This window comes from Megalops cyprinoides, chromosome 17 (assembly GCF_013368585.1).
Source record: "Megalops cyprinoides isolate fMegCyp1 chromosome 17, fMegCyp1.pri, whole genome shotgun sequence".
Classification (NCBI taxonomy): domain Eukaryota; kingdom Metazoa; phylum Chordata; class Actinopteri; order Elopiformes; family Megalopidae; genus Megalops; species Megalops cyprinoides.
Window position 1 is genome coordinate 5,047,616 of NC_050599.1, and position 12,334 is coordinate 5,059,949.

General features: G+C 42.0%; 1 protein-coding gene across 1 annotated transcript in view; it reads left to right on the top strand.

Annotated features, from left to right (window-relative positions):
• The first annotated feature begins 2,417 nt into the window (after nt 1-2,417).
• Nucleotides 2,418-12,334, top strand: part of tab2 (TGF-beta activated kinase 1 (MAP3K7) binding protein 2) — a 40,853-nt gene continuing 30,936 nt past the window's right edge. The window contains 1 exon segment of the mRNA XM_036549577.1: nt 2,418-2,784. The gene's annotated coding sequence lies outside the window, so the exon portion shown is untranslated.

The window sequence follows — 12,334 nt, forward strand, 5'->3', positions numbered from 1 at the left end:
AAATGGTGGAAAATGACCACACTTGCCAGTGGTTGTAAATCAAGCTAAAGACTTGGCCTAAGCAAACACAAAGACTTGACTATGTCTCTTGAAATGTCTTTTTTTAAGGAAACAACAAAGCACACAAATGCACTGGCACCGTCATGTGGGGAGTAACATACAGTATTTATATTAAGACCACGAAAGGATTGATACTACCCATAGATGTCAAAAATGATTAAACAAACCTCAGATGGGGCTCCTATGTGGTTCATACAGTTAATGTGCTTTTTAGTAAAGTGTAGGCTGAGCCCTATGGCCTGGTTTCAAGCCCAGACATATCATCTGCCACCAGTGACTGATAGCCCACAAAGGTGGAATAAATTGGCTTGGTTCCACCAGGGTACACCAGGATGTGGGTCTGTCAGCCAGGGTTCCCACGTCATACTGATCTTGGTACCCTGTAACTCATTTTGGTGCCTATGAGCTGCTCAGATGACATCAAGGAGATGCATCTATATCCCCCCAAAACGGTGTCTGCTCCCTGGTGCACCGTGGGACTTGTAATGTGTAAAATAATCATGCTGATAAATGTGTGTATCCATGGGTTGCCTTGCTCTACAATCCTGCGCGAGAGCAGAGACTGTCGCGGCGAGATGAGCCTAACGTACAATCTGCGATTACAAAACCTGGGTGAAAAATGAAAAAAAATCTCAGAAGACAGGGAATGAAGGAAGAAACGACACATTAAAGATAATAATGATCACGACATAGTGCGCAGTAAGGACAAGAGTTGTTAAGTGGACGCAGCTGAAAGAGAAAGCCGCTTGTGGGAAGCGAGTAACCAGGCGGAATGAAGAGGGGAAGAGAGAATAAGAGGTGAGCAACAGAAATGTGCATCAGCTGAAGAAAAACTGAGGATCTGCAGAGAAATAAACCCAGCTGGCAAAGATGCAGTAAATTAATAAAATGTAGAAAATCTGTTGTGCAGAATATGTTATATCAAAGGCACACATTCAATGAATACATGAGAAGGAAAAAAAAAATCAAAGAACAGGTATCAGGAGAGAGGGACAGGGAGAAACTCTTGTTATTCACAGAAGGGGAAATGAGGATAAAATACTTTTGTCAGGGGAATGGATATTTAATAATGATAAAGACTCACTCCAGATAAAAATCATTCACTCACAAAGTGGGATAGTTAATAATATGAATACTCCAGATAAAACAATGCTGTAAGGGGATGGGATATTTAATGATATTAAAAATAAACATCATCTGATATTTGTACACATTGCTGGACAGCATAAATGCTATAAAAGGTAATGTGTTCATAGACAAAAGATAATAACAGAAAGTAAAGAATGTCACATTTGTTGTGTATTGGCCCACAGAAAAACTACCTCTGCCCAAATAGCAATCTGTCAACATACTTCTGTGATACCTGTGCTAAGCTTCTCCAAGATCACTCTGTCCACAGTACTGAGTCACTTACCCCACCTCTCAACTCCAGCTTTAAAACTCGGCTGCCGACGATTTGCTGATTTTTTTTTTTTTTTGGAACAGTCCACATATAAATACGAAACATATTGCAATATAGAGAAAAATATATATCTCAAATAAATTTCAAATATCTTAATGAGAAGCAGAAACAGATGTCAAGGTCACTTAACGCCTTCCCACATATCAGACTTTGACGTAGAAAAATAGTTGTTCCTGGGATGTTGTGGTGACCTTCCATTCCTATGGTACGACATTAGAAATAGTAGAAATTAAGAAACAGTATTATCAACAGGTGCATTACAGAACCAAAACCTTGTTCCCATGCGATGTATAGCTGTAATAACGCAGTGATTACCATGCACATTAAGTTAGGGTTAAGAGTGAATATAAAGCTGTCGAAACGGATAATATGTACAAGAACACGAACACAACAGTCCTCTGTCAACGTGTACTCATCATAAAAATTGATTATGTGCCTAGTATTCATGCATTTTATTGTGGAGCTGCAATCGGCATAGGCAGACCGCGCACTCCGACCTGCTAACATTTTCCCAGGACTCTTAGACCTGCTTGGCATCCAAAAAATCCACCCACCTCTTGTCCTCCCACGCGTCTAGTGGTAGTTTCCACTCCAAACAACCAAAATTAAGTCATACATATAACTACAGATCTATGAAACCCAAGGATGACCCGACACCCGTCACTGTCACCGTTCTACCTTCTCCGGAATGATTGGCTATCGCTGGCATCATTCACGGTAAGGCCTCCAACAAGGGACGATCCGAAAGAGGTCGGAATCAGTTTCTCCATTACACCCCCCCAGCTTCCCCAACCAACCAGCTGCTAGCGCAGCTAACCAGCTATAGCTTACCCAAGCCTATCTGCCCCCCCCCCCCCCAAAAAAAGTTCCGCAGTCTCGCGAGAGGTGCCCGCTCTCGCAGCCGCCATATTGTGTGACAGTATTTTGATTCGTATCCGTTGGAAGTTTAGGAAGGGAAAAGTGAGAGAGAGAAAAAATAAGGGGGGAGCAGAGAGGGGGGGAAAAAAAGAAAGAAGAAGAGCTGTCAAAAAAGAAATTCCCGACTCTCCGAAAACGGCGGGGGGGCTGCGGCCGTAGTCATCCTCCCCCCTCAACTGCAACCACCACCACCAAAAACAGAACAGGCCGGGGTGCCGTCCGTCCCCCCCTTCCCAAAGTTTCCTCCTTCTCCGCCTTTCTGTCATCTCACCCCCGGCCCTGTGGAGATTTCGGTGGCGGCGTCTCGGGTGTTGAAGGTGGCCCGGGGAGCGGCGGCGGAGACGGTAAGAGAGAGTTTTAGGACAGGGCCCCGGCGGTGCTAGCGGGGTGGGTGGGGGGTAACTGTACGATTTCAAGTTATTGAATGTAACTTACACATTCAGCTATACTTTTGCTTTTTTAACCGTATATCAGACTTAAATAATATGTCCGCCTCCACCACCCCCCCTTCAGAAAAAAGGGAGAAAAACTTTCCAAGTGGCTGAGTTCTCAGGTGTGTGAGGTTTTTTGAGGTTTGCGACGGGATTTAGGAGCTGGCTGCGTTTATGTCTGTAGCCGTAGTCGAGCTAAAGTTAACGTTTCCAAATTATTTTTGTTTAGTAAGATAGTCCGGTTACTTTTGTGGGAAAAAAGTTTTACAGCAATTCGAGTTGTGTGAAACTATGTGGCAATGCATGTTTTCGGTGTCTGTCTTTTTTCCACTCGGGTTCGTGGAAAAGTTAGAGAAGCCACGGGGAGTGTTTAAATTGTAGCTGGCTAGGCTAGGTAGCTACCGATGGATAGCGAGCTAGCTGGCCAGCCACTGGCTTGCATTCTGCCCGGGTCGCTATCAGACTTTAGCTAATGCTAGCTACATCTGCAAAGAAGCAACATCGACGCTCAGCTAGCAACATGGACACATTGTGCTCCTGGATCAACATTTTTAGCTTTCGGAATGAACTTGGTAGTTAACTATCTGAGCTGCTAACTTTCTGTCATTTTTACTTCATGAGGTCGCACACGTTGCTTCGGTTTTGGCAATAAGCGTTTTCAGTTTTCAGGCTGATCGCTTGCTTGATAATTATTGTGATGAGTTGCTTTGTATTTCAAATCAGTGTTAGGTGTGTGTGACAGGAATTCAGGGACTTCTTTTTGTCATGTAATTGAAATGTATCCCTTCTCCAAAGTAACCCGTACCCAGCTTTCTGTTACATTAAAGGCCCAGAAATTGGTTTTAAATGGGACAGGGGGTCGCCGATACAACGCTGCACAGTCATGGACTATCAGTACTGCAGCTTGTTTAACTGGTTTGAAAGATATTGTGCAATCAGCTTGTCTCTTCTTTTCCGTGTAAACACGTATGCATTGTCACGTATGGCTCCATATATGTATGTATTTATGTATGTATGTATGCATGTTTTCTATTCAAAGCATTTTGTGAGTTACAGTAGGTACATTTCAGGGATGCATCTTGCATGCGTGTATGCATTCATAGCATTGAAATAACATTCCTTAACCTGACAGTGAAACTATTTTCAATAAGGACTATTTGTAGACATGCCTCGCAAGAAGTGCTGAAAGGCAGCTAATTGACAACCTGCATCTATTTATCCTTTAAGTTTAATAGCAAAATAGTGAAGTTTTGCTGTCGCAAATGTGTGGAGGTTTACAGTCTTATAACCTGTTCAGCAACAGGACTCGTGTCTTTCCGAAAATCTTCACGCTGTCCTCACAGTTTATATGGTACAAGGCATACGCTGATTCTGCAGGCTCATCGTTTGTAAGCAATTGAAACCAACCAAGCTTGTAGTGTAGCTTAGATAGTTTCCCTCTGGTTTTTATTTGGCTGAATCAGTACTGCATTCTTCAGTATGTGCGCTTAAAAGCTGTTGTGATGTGGTGTTCTCCTATTTTACCGCTAATGGCATGGCGTATCAATCATTTGGGTGGATTAACGTGCGTATCTGTTGTAAATAGTCGATTTGGTTGTCGTTTAGTAGCAAAGTTGTAATTCCATGAGTGCTGTCACTTTTTCGTATAGTTTCCTACGCAGCTGTTTCAGAATAGTTGTTCATTTAGTTCTGTAGTTCACAGCAAAGCCTACAACTAAAAAAAAATGCAGTGTCTTTCCTACTTCTGAATGAGGCTGTATGGTATGAAAAGTTGGAACAAAAACAATTACACTGAAAACTTCTTGGGTGTGTCCAATGTTTTTGTTGCTCCTTGTTTAATATTTCAAGAGTTGAACCCTCTCCTGCCCCCAGCCCCCCCCCCCCCCCCCCCCCCAAACACACACACAAACACAAACACACACACACACACACATACAATACTTCCCTTTAATTGACTGCATTGAGCAATTGGTTTATGAAGGGAGTATATGCATGCAGAAATCTATAAATCCACCCTTTTACAGTGTTGGTGGTGGTGTGACAGAATATACTGATCATAGTGAGATATCATGTATCAGATTTCGGGAGTATCTACCGGTTATGCACAGTTGCTGGAAGGGGGGGGGGGGTGGCAAGCAGAGATCATTCATTAGCAGCTTTTGCCTGTCTTGACTTGCAGTTAACATTGCACATCCTGACCAATGAGCCGCCGAGGCCAACTGTTTATAGGTGCAGACCCCTAACTGAAACCATATGTGCTTGGAACCAGGCAAACATGTGGATGCACAGCAAAGTCGCTCTGATTTACCGCTCTTTGGGGGTGTTTCGCATGCCCTGATTAGCGCTAATGCAGGTCTAAATCACACATTCGGTCAGGATGATTGGCTAAATGTGTTGCCGAGTCCTTGATCAGGGCTAATAATGGGATGTGAACTACCCTCTTTGCTTTTACAGTGCATCGTGTTCTGCATTGAGGTAGAAAGCTGTTTGTAGAAGAGTGCATCAGATTGACTTTAAACAGATAGCACAGATATTACATGCCAAGGGGAGGGTGAGAAAAGCTCTGGAAAGAAAGTTCAAGGGTATTTAGCATCATAAAATTAACTGAATGCCTTTCTTTTTATATAGGCTTAAGTCTGCGTGCTTGCTGTTTGCACTTTGTTTCATAGTTGAGTTTTTTGTGACCATACCTGAAACACTCTTTTAACAGGAAAAGGTAGGATTCGATCTGCCAGCTCGGAGCGTTGCTTCTGGTGGCCTGTGTTTTGCCACAGCTGAGAGGCTCTTTGAAGCAGTGTGTATAAATACTTCATCTTGCTGCATAGTCAGTTTTACCTCTTCAGCTGTTTTGTGAGAGTTGTTGCTTTAAGCTGGAGGGAGGGTGTTTCAAAATGTTATGGTACATTGCTGCCAAGACCGGAACAGCCAGTGTCTTGAGAAGGAAAAAAAAAAAACTTTTTCAGGTTTATCTTTAGCAGAACAACCCTTGTGCTCTTCACATTCAGTTTTTGGGAGATAAGATGAGATATTTTGATAGATGAGAAGCAAAAATAATGAGAGAGACTTCATGCAAGTCATAAACATGCTTGTTTGTAGCAATGCTTACTCTTTATATCAACAGTACGGAAACAGCTTGTCAAACGAGGGGAAACTGGATTAGTCTACCTGGCCTCTGTCTGTGATCATATCGTTAGTTATTGGCAAGTGGCTTGCTTTCTGATTCCCCTTTTTATTCCACAGATTTCTTTGATTCATCAAGTATTTAAATATTATTTTAAAGGACAGAATAATATTTATATTTCAAACACCAGTATATCTCAGTCATTGGTCTCATGCCTTTTTTAATTTTGACAGCTAAAAAGGGGGTTTACAGTTGGATTTTGTCATGGGAAACAAATGTAAGAAATAACTGCAGGATCTTGGTTTCTCTTTTCACCCAATAATTACGTGGTGTTTCTCTCATCATATTGTGAAGTTGAACATATTTCTGATTATGGATTTAAATGTAGGCAGCGTTGCAGCTCAGAATGTCGTTTGAGAAGTGACTGTTAAGATACATCAGGTATGTGTGCCATTGCTCTCAGGGAGAGAATTTTATGCCCTAATCCCTCCCCCCCCTTTGAGAGGAACTCAAAATCGTTGGGTCACATGTTGTAGTTCCCAGGTCACGGGTCATGTTACCATGACACAAGGGAAATTATTGGGGCTGCCGTAAGGGACTGGTTGGAAAAAATATCACCTCAAGTCTTCTACACCTTAATACTTGATTTCTAACTCAATGATTGCTAGTATAGAAGATGAATAGCTCATTGTTTGGAATGATTTAGTTGTCAATTCACAGAGGGGCCTGCTTCATATTCCCATTGCTATGAATTGCAGTCTGAAGGTATTATGCATGAAGAGACTGCATTCCTGTTGTGTCCCTATAGTGAATACTAAGATGTTGAAAGGCCAGGAGTTGATGATATTAAGTCTTAAGTGTTTCTGTAAAACGTTTTTTTTAACATGGAAAGAAAAGCAGCAGTTTTCACTGCATGTTTGCGGGGCTGAAAAACAGATTTACACTTGCTAAAAAGTACTTTAACTCTTTTAAATTAAAATGCCCCATTGGTGTAAAGCTTTGACTTTAAATAGTAACTGTATACCTACGTTTACTATCATATTGCCTAGATCCTGTGGCTGAGTCTTACTACTTTCATAAATTCAAAGTGAAATGAACACTGTTCCAGACATTATGGATAGCTGTGTTCTTCTCTATAATATAATCTGATTGTTGTGAACACACTGGCTTTAAAACAGAAAAGAGCATGCCATCTTTGCCTTGAGTCAGATAAAAGCTGGGCATTCTTTCTCAGGAAAACAAGACACTTGTGCATTCCTGCCACCAACTGTTTTAAAGACTGGCATGTGGATCATTGTTATAAACTGTTAATTAGCCATGAAATCGTTCACACAGACTGGATTGTCTGATACAGTGCTTTGTGTGACATGTAAACAGTTCGGAATTTTGAGTTTTAAAAAGATTAAATAGGTTTTCTGCAAGATGCTCGGAGGTTTCTGTGAAAAATGATAACAATGGAAGCCAATGCAACATTGAAAGTGTCTAAGAAATCAGATACAATCTAACTTTCAGGAGGTTTGGATGTTAAGCAGCAGGATATGTATAGTGTTCATCTTTCTTTTTAATGAAGTCTCCATTGTGGATACATAAATCAACTGCATAAACGCCTCTTAACGACTGTGCTACATTAAACAGTGTAATCTCGTTATCTCTGACTAAATGAAATCACAACGTTTGTCAAGCATCAATTCTGAAGCAGTATTTCATCCGTGGCTCCCGAGTTCTAGAACAAAAAAGGCTTCTGTCAACAGGAATAATGGCTGTGCTTCAGAACAAGTGTGACTGGGCAAATAATCTCTCCGCTCAGCAGTAGAGAGAAGCACATTCACAGCTCCATGCTGTAGAAGCCTGCCACACAACTGCTGCAGCCGGGTGATTTATTGGGGTGGTTGTGTGGATCGCACACATCCGTGCACTTTGACCCTACGGCTTATGCTTTTTTAAATCGCTCCTCAAATACTGTATGATTTCCCACGTTGGTGGACGATAGTGTAAAGCTTGAGTAGCTGTGACTGTCGTTTCTTCTGCCAGCTGTAGATTGGCAACAGCTAACTTGATATCTTGTTTGTGAATGCTAGAGGGTTTTATTTTTTAATTGTTTTTGATTTGCTGTTAGTGTCTGAAAGCATTGTTGCACAACATGAAGATCAGCTGCTAAACCTGTTATGTGAAGTAGGTCAGTAATAAGTAGCACTTCTGACATGTTTACACTAGCCCAGATTCATCTGTAGCTCAGGTGGTTGTGTTTCCTGTCACTTTTGCATCAGCTCCAGGTATAAATGGGATAGGTTTCTGCTAGCTCACCTTTCAGTCTTACTTGACATCATCCAAACAGGCCAACAGGAAAAAGGCTCTTGTTTTTTGTGATTTTGTCAAATGTGGATTCAAGATTTAAAATTGTTTTTTTAGCGCCGTCCACCCATGATCAAACCCATGATTTAATAAAGAAAGGTCTTTTATTTTGGGTTTTTTTTTGTTTTACTGCCAGAAAGTTTGTGAAATGTGGGGAAAGATACAGATAAATAAAAACAGCAGTTAAATTCATTTTCCATTGTTTTCTACTGAATGAGGCTTCCTTGACCTTTTGTGAATGCAGTTGGCTGATTAGTTAGTTGCATTTTGTGGAGGCTCCTGGTAATGGGTCTGCTTCTGCAGCTAGAGTACTGAGCTAGAGTTATGAAGTTCCATGTTCTGTATTTATGTTGCTGTCTTAACGTTAAATCTTTGATTTTGTTTTAGATTGTTAAACACATTTCAAAGGAGACTTTGCTGTCACATTGCACACAGACACTAATTCTGTGTGATTTTACTTCTGCCAGCCTAGCTACAGTTAACTAGTTCTCACAATTTTCAGAAATATGCAATGACAATGAAGTCAACATGAACACAAACAAATGTAGACTAAATAGCCTGATATGAATGCATGAAGAAATTTTTAAAAATGGGCAAGTATGATCTATATGCATGTCCTGGATGCATTCTTTGTTCTCAGCGGAAAGACTTTAGACAGATCTCCTGGCTGGTCTTGTTGATGTGGGGATTGTGCTGTCGTGTGAATGTGCTGCTTTGAAGAAAGGCATTGCAACACAGTCTTTGTGCTTGTAGCCTCAGGAAGAGGGAAATGGGGAGTCTGCTGTGTCTTTGTGCGTGGCTCTGCACCCCCTCTTCCCCTTCCTCCCCTTGACCTTACGTGGCACGAACCAAAACCAGAGCATTTCTCCTACTCCTGACTCAGCACACACAAACGTTTGTTTTGTGTTTTCTCAGTGTTATCTTAACCGTGGCTCCTCTGTTCTCTCTGTGTGTCCATTACTGTCAGAACCGGGTCCCTCTCATTTGAGGAAATGAAAGCATTTTGATTCCACCCATAAGGACTTTCTATCCTGTAGCCTGTCGGTTTGTCTTACCTCCATGTAGGGCAAGTAGATTGCATTGTTAACGGACAATCAAAGTGTGGTTGCTTAAAGGGTTAATTGTGTGGTTGTGTAATCACCACGGTTCAGAGCATTTAACGCATAATGATTTGCACTGGCAGTTTTATCGTACAAGTACACATTTCAGACGTTGCCTTGCAGGATGGAGAACACTGAGAAAGTAAAGGAAGCTGCCGTTCATCAGTGGTTTGGATTGAAGTATGTCACAATACCTCTTGCATTAGACGGGTCACATAGTGTTTGCTAAGCCATGCCATGTTGATTACTTCACAGCTTCATGCAACAATCTTTCCAGCAGGCAGAAGCTAGACCCAGAATGTAATTTGCTTGAAAATTAATTTTGAGCCAAGGGTTGGTTTAATTCCAATCTAAACTGTTTGAGAATTCAGTTGTTACAATGGACGTACAGAGCTGATACAGAACGTATTTGTGTATTGTGTTTTGTGCAGATGATTGGCATTTGTGTTATTTTCAGAAATGATGAAGAGCAAGCCTGTGCAAGTATACACGGGCAAGTATGCAGTGTTGTAGTTACTAAGTATTTTTGCAAAATACTAGTCAGCTGAGAACAGCTTTTTTTTTTTTTTTGTTCCAGATGACATGTAGAAACAAGGAGGGTAGGGTGGCGTAATCAGTCAGCTGTAAGGTATGATTGCTGCTTGATTCAGAATTAGGCTTGGAAACAGGGGCTCACACCTCTGCTAATACCTGCAGTGAGTCTGGACCTTGGCATAACAGTCTCGTCTGAAAGATGGCACATCCTCCAGCACATTGTTCCCATCCCTGCAGTTCGGGATTGGGAGGGAAGATTGCCCTGTAGCGTCCCAGCTGCACCACTTCCAGCAGCAGCCTGGTTCACCAAGGTCCCCCATCCAAGTACTGACCAGGCCCAGCTCTGCTTAGCTTCATTCATTTGGCATGAGGGAGCAGTAGGGTGGTACGTCCGCTGAATAAACATTTTTGAATGATTGCGAACAGAAACAACACAGCTATAAGCCAATTTGGATCAACCGTGGCGCTATTTTTCTTGGGGATCAGCGTTAATTGAAGCTGACTGATCAGCAGCAAAGCTTTGCTCTGCTACACTTTCACACACTAGTAACGCTATATTCTATTATATAGAGTAAGGGCTCTGTCTCTGACTTCATGCACAACACCCTGCACCCACCAGATTTTAGGATGTGCGGTACCAGTCCTCAGTGCTCCTCTTAGTGGTATGAGTGACAAATATTGCACCGTCTCGTTCCCCTGAACTGTGGACATTAAATAATGTGGTGAAATCAGCGCTCCAAAATAGCATTTTAAGTAACAGAACTAGTAAATCAGCGTTTAAAAAAGCAAAATAATTAAAGAGCTGCCTTTCTTGCTAATGAAGTGTTTTTCAAGTTTCCCTCGCTGCAGTAACTCTGCTGTGAAATAGGATAGTAGCAAAACCATCAATTTATGGAATATAGGAGAGCCTCAGCTGGCTTTCTCTGGACGTAGCATTTCAGCTAATTAAAAACAGAGTGGCTTGTGTGTTAAACCAGGGATATTTGGAAAAGTGGCAGGGCAGCGAAGATCTGTGAAGACACCAAGGCAGTTTCAAAAATATGTATTGCACCCCTAACAGCATATATTTATATTTTGAATAAAGACAACGAACTGATTGATACATCGCTATGTTGATACGTGGCAGAAAATGACTCCCCTCGACTGCATCACGCGATGACGATATGCAGCTGAAGGTAGAGGCACAGTTTGGAATTGGATTTTTAAAGACATGGTGTTGGCAAGAGTGTGATTGGGTTGCTGTGCAGAGGAAGTAAGAAGATCAAAGATTGGCCTGATTCAGAGGACTGCAGGAGAGCGGAGACCCCAGTGATGTGTGCCTATGACACAGCTCATTTTTGTGTCCGTTAGTTCATGTTTGACCGCATTATTTCTCTGCTTGTGGAACACAGTCTAGGCTGGTGCCTGTTTGTGAAGCAGCTGTTGGTTGGGTTAGTATGACTCCAGAAGTGGGTCGGGGTGGATTTCAGGTACAGTGAGCGCGGCCTTGGAAGGAAGACCGGTGAAGCACATGACATAAAGGGCAGTTTGTTATGAAAGTCCTGAAAGCATTGCTTGCCCCTGCTGCCTTGCAGACTCCTGGCTTTTCTGTCATTTATGTCCCTTCAGTCAAATGCTCTTCTCACTCCATATTTTTAAACAGTTCTTTGGAAGTATTCGAAAGGCTTTGTGGATTTGGTTGTGAATATGATGTCTGTTATCATCCTCAGAGAATTTAACGCTTAAATGTCTTGCGGGGTGATGGCACTGTGCATCTGAAGCTGAAGTAAGTGGCTTCAACATTGTACTCTGAAGGCTAGTGCTGGTGTTCTGCCTTAGTGTTATGTGGCGTGTGGAGTAGCGTCAGAGTTGCACACCTCTAGCCTGATTGGTTTTGACTGATGTGGGACAGATGTAATGCTTTGCAGAGTTGCAGTTCTCTTTCAGGAGCACCTGCTGTGTGCCCTTTTGTGTAATCCATCTCAAAGCTTTTTGATGAAAACTCGTAGATAATTATTACCAATATAGGTGGGCTTTGTACTGCGTATATACATCGTACAGCTGAAGGGAATGTAATTTTCCACAATCACAGAATAACCGACAGTATGTTGAATTTACCATTGGAAACAGAATTTCCCCATTTCCGGAACTGGGTGCTTCAAATTACAGGCTGTCCCGGCTTTTACGACACAATGCGTTCCTGGAAAATCCATTGTAAACAGGGTTCAGTTCCTGATGATCAGATTTTCCCATACATGCAGTTTTATTAACTGGGTTTACATTCCTGAGCAGAAATTGATTCAGAAATCACAGGACATGGAGAACAGCAAGGTGGAAATCATGATCTTTTGGCATGTGTTTCTCCCTGGTTGACTAC